Here is a 5,260-nt window from a genome sequence, read left to right on the forward strand (position 1 = left end):
TATGGAGAGACACACACACACACCACCACACACATGCTCATCGACCAACGATCACCACACCACACACACACACACACACACACACACACACACACACACACACACACACACACACACACACACACACACACACAACACACACACACACACACACACACAAACACACCACACACACACACACACACACCACACACACACACACACACAACACACACATCAGTCCAGGGCTGTATTCTCTCCCTTCTCTTATGGCTCTGCCAGACCTGGGTTCCAATACTTTTTTGACATATTTGTACATGATTTAAAAGATGAAGTTAGGTGATGTCACTTTACCCCTACCTACATGTACATATTACCTCAATTACCTCGACTAACCTGTACCCCTGAACATTGACTCGGGATCATTTATTTTTTTCTTGCTTTTTCTTATTTTTAAACTTTTTTAACACTGAATTGTGGTTAATGGCATAAAGTAAGCATTTCACGGTAAGGTCTCTTACACCTCTTGTATTTGGTGCGTGACAATTTTAATTGTATTATTAACCCAGGTCTGGGCTCTGTGTGTATCAAGGCTTCCATCTAGTGGTGAGCATGAGCATAACACACATATTTAATGAACAGACGTATCTCTATGGTAACTCACCCGTGACCTTCAGTGTGAGGGCTGGTTGGAGTTCATGCTGATTTCCCATAACCTGTCTGTTTGTTGGGGCCAGACGGACCGGTAGAGGTTGCCCACCGTCTGGACGGTCCCCAGTTTCCCGTTGGTCTCTGTTTCTGGGTCACACCTGTAGGGGCAAGGAGGGTGACAGTCAAATAGATAGACATACTGTCAATGGGCTATACCTGGTTCATGATACCTTGTTGAAATTGCTTTTGCCTTAAAAAATTAAGATAGCTACATACTCAAACACGCAAAACAGGTCAACTGTAACCAATGAGAGAAAACTAACCTTAGATCAGTGTCTAGGAAATGTCATCCTATTCAGTTAGGTGAACCTTTACCTGAAAACTGATATTAGAATCAGTGTCTAACTAGAGTGGTCCAGAAATGTCATCCTATTCAGTTAGGTGAACCTTTAACCTGAAAACTGATATTAATAACAGTGTCTTGTACCTTTAGGCTTAGCTGCAGAGAAGATCCCCATGTACCCAGAGGTGAGTTTCTTCTCATTAAGGATGTTAGGCAGGATGGAGTTGGAACAGAACCCCCCACTGACACAGTCACTGCAGGTCGGGGTGCTGACATCTACCCAACCAAATCACAACGTTTAAGAGTGGTTCTTGAATTACGGTGGCATTAAAAATACATATATACATTTTTTATTTTATTGATATGAARGCATGTTACCATTCTAAATGAACCAATATAGCAGCTTAATAACTTTAAATASTTTTTACCATTATAATAACATTCTGCCACGAGTAGGAGTAGTAACATCAATGATGGTAACACCAAGGAGACATTTGAAGTCAATTAGGATTTTCTGAAATGGAGGCTACAAATGCTCAAATCTTTATGATTTGAAAACAAAATAGGTATTTTAATAGCCTTTGTTTATATATTTTTTTCATACAATATCTTATATCATTTTGTTCACCGTCTATTCAAAATAATAGATATATATGGCTATTTGAAGAATCTCAAATATAAAATATATTTTGATTTGTTTAACACTTTTTTGGTTACTACATGATTCCATGTGTTATTTCAGAGTGTTGATGTATTCACTGTTATTCTACAATGTAGAAAACAGTAAAAAAAAACTTGAATGAGTAGGTGTTCTTAAACGTTTGACCGGTAGTGTAGATGGGTTGCAGTATAAAGGACTTAAATATTTTTTATTTTAAAATAACAGTTAAGTAAATTGTCAAGGGACCTTATTTACCACCACAAATCAAGAATGACCCACGCACGCACGCACACACACACACACACACACTCCTAAACCCTAAATGGGCGTGGTGATCCTTTCTCTAACCCATAATTCCCTCAGACTGTTCTGCTTTATCTTGCTCTGTTGAACATAGGAGATTACGTGTGTGTTTGTGTCCCTCTCTGTCTGCCCTTTAGACTTCCTGTAAACCCTTAATGACCTCACTATTGTATGAAGCCAGAGGTGGCAGCAGATTTCTCTCTTTGTCTCTCCTTTTTAATCTGCTGTCATACTTTTTCTCTAACATTCCAAGCACTCCTCCCTCCTTCCTTCCCTGCCCTACCACCCTCCCCCCCCCTTCCCCCTCCCCTCCCTCACCTCCCTCCCTCCCTCCCTCCCTTCCCTCCCCTCCTCCCTCCCTCCCTCCCCCTTCTTCTTTCCCCTGCCCTACCACCCTCCCTCCATCTTCCGTGCCCTCCCTCCTCCATCCCTTCCCTGCCCGACCCCCTCCCGCCCTCCTTCCCTGCCCCCTCCTCCTCCTTCCCTGCCCTTACTACCTCCCTCCCTCCTTCCCCTGCCCTCCCTTCATCCTTCCCATGCCTCGACCACCCTCCCGCCCTCCTTCCCTGACCCTCCCTCCCCGTCCCTCCTTCCTTCCCTTCCCTACCACCATCCCTCCTCCTCTCCTTCCCTGCCCTCCTCCCTCGCTCCCCACCCTACCACCCTCCTTCCCTGGCTCCTCCCTTCCCTCCCTCCCCCTCCCTCCTTCCTTCCCTGCCCTACCACCCCCCCCTGGCCCTCCCTCCCTTCCTTTCCCTGCCTTACCACCCTCCACCCCCCTTCCCCCCTCTTTTTTTTTCCTGCCCTATCCCTTCCCTCCTCCTTCCCTGCCCTTACCACCTTCCCTCCTCCATTCTCCTGCCCTCCCTCCCTCCCTTCATCCCTGCCCTACCACCCCCTCCCTCCCTTCCTTCCCTCCCTCGCTCCCATCCTTCCTTCCCTGCCCGACCACCCTTCCTCCCCTCCTCCCTGGTCCCTCCCCCTGCCCTCCCTGCCCCTCGTCCTTCCCTGCCCGACTACCCTTCCTCCCTCCTTCCCGTCCTCCCTCGCCTCCTTCCCTCCCTGCCCTACACCCTCCCTCCCTGCCCTACCTCTCTCCCTCACTCCCTCCCTCCCTGCCCTCCTCCCTCACCCTCCCTCCTCCATCCTCCCCTTCCCTCCCTCCAGTTGGTTCCCACCTAGCTGTCCTCGTTGTGCTTTAACACAAGCCCACCCTACCTGCCAGGTTTTCCATAGTGGGAGATTGGGGCGGATCAGGTTTGGCGTTAGGGTTCAGTGTATCCCAGATCCACCCAGGTTACTGTGGCTGTAGAAGTCCTGACAAAACAAGCATGTATTATATACCAAGTCTGTGTCTGTGGGGAAGATAATCTATCTAATTCCCTATTACAGACACCTCAAGACAGAAGTTAACTTGGTTCAGATGATAAAACTTGAGCCAAGGTGAATATGAAACGAGAGATGAGGTGAGATAGTGTTTTCTTTCTCCTCCCCCCTTCTCCCTCTATCCTTATTATCCTTACCTTATCTCTCTTCATTCCTTGAAGTTCAGACTTTCTCCCTCTTTTCCCTTCCACTCCTCTCTCCCCTCCTCTCTCTCCTCCCTCTCCCATCCTCCCTCCCCACTTCCCTCTATCCTCTCCTCCTCCTCCCTCTCCCACTCCTCCCTCTCCCTCTCCACTTCCCTCTCTCCACTCTCCTCTCTCTCCTCCCTCTCCCACTCCCACTCCTTCTCTCCCTCTCCCCCACTCCTCCCTCTCCACTCCCACTTCCTCTCTCTCCCACTTCCCACTCCTCTCTCTCCCTTTCCCACTCCACCTCTCTCCCTTTTCCACTCATCTCTCTCTCTTCCCTCTCCTCTCTCTCCTCCCTCTCCCTCCCTCCCTCTCCCTCTCCCTCTCCTCTCCTCCCTCTCCCTCTCTCCCCTCCCACTCTCCTCCCTCTTCCTCTCTTCTCCTCCCTCTCCCACTCCTTCCTGTCCCTCTCCCACTCCCACTCCCACTCCTCTCTCTCCCTCTCCCACTCCTCTCTCTCCCTCTCCCACTCCTCCCTCTTCCTCTTTCTCTCTCCCCTTACCTGCAGTCAGGGCTCTAATCACACTGGTGCTCCAAACACATTTGTTATTTTATTTAATAATTTATTTGTAAAAAAAAATGTTTTTAACCTTCATTTAACTAGGCAAGTCAGTTAAGAACAAATTCTTAATTACAATGATGGCCTACCGGGGAACATTGTTCAGGGGCAGAACGACAGATTTTTACCTCGTTAGCTCAAGGATTCGATCCAGCAACCTTTCGGTTACTGGCCCAACATTCTAACCGCGAGGCTACCTACCGCCCCATACACAAGTTAGGAGCACAACAAAACATTTAGGAGCACAACAAAACATTTAGCAGCACTAGAAAAGAGCGGTACTGTATACAGTCCTCTCCCCAGTGTCTCTCTAGCTACTGGAAATGTTTGCATATCCCCTCTTTCACCCCCCCTCTCTCTCCTCTTACCTGTAGTGTGTGTAGTACTCTCCCCAGTGTCTCTCTGGCAGCCTGGAGGTTCTCCCTTTGTACGTTGGCCTTGATGCTTGCCACCCCATCAGTGATAAGGCGCCGGCCCTCAGCAAACGCCTCAGAGTTGAAGTGATGGGCTGGGCTGTTAGAATAAAGATTATGATCAATTGGTTTTATATAGAAAACGACTGAAGGAGTGATATACCCAATGTTCACTTGGGCTGGCACAATAATGACAATGATTCATTGTTTATATAGTTCATACATTAGATCCACTAGAAGAAGGGTGTTTGAGTGATGCACGTCCTAAACCTTTACAATAAGGTTCTTAGGAATAAAGGGTTTGAGAGCAGCATATGACATGTGCTGGATAAGAAAACTAAGTTGTTTTTAAAACGAGTTAAATATTAAATTGAATAAAAATCGTATGTTGCTTTCCTGTATGTTGCTTTCCTCCAAGCACTCCAAGCATTTTACATAATAAGTGAACCTCTAATGAGCGTTCACTTATTATGTCAACAGGTTGGTGCTCCATATGTTATTAAACAGAGGTGACCATTGGTTGAGGTTCCCTTATTATGTCAATATGTTTGGGATGCTTCCATTGTATTAGGGATTGAGGTTCACATGTCATGGTTATTTATGTCAACAGGTTGGTGCTCCATTGATAGAGGATGAGTTCCCTTATTATGTCAACAGGTTGGTGCTCCATGATAGAGGATGAGGTTCCCTTATTATGTCAACAGGTTGGTGGCTCCATTGATAGAGGATGAGGTTCCCTTATTATTCAACAGGTTGGTGCTCCAATTGATAGAGGAT

The 5,260-nt window shown here is 47.1% G+C and overlaps 1 pseudogene; it reads right to left on the reverse strand.

The window, feature by feature from the left end:
- LOC112073923 (uncharacterized) overlaps positions 1–4,672 on the reverse strand; it is a 15,945-nt pseudogene extending 11,273 nt beyond the window's left edge.
- Between the last annotated feature and the right edge of the window lie 588 nt (positions 4,673–5,260).

The sequence above is a fragment of the Salvelinus sp. IW2-2015 genome, unplaced genomic scaffold (assembly GCF_002910315.2).
Source record: "Salvelinus sp. IW2-2015 unplaced genomic scaffold, ASM291031v2 Un_scaffold2425, whole genome shotgun sequence".
In the NCBI taxonomy this organism is placed as follows: domain Eukaryota; kingdom Metazoa; phylum Chordata; class Actinopteri; order Salmoniformes; family Salmonidae; genus Salvelinus; species Salvelinus sp. IW2-2015.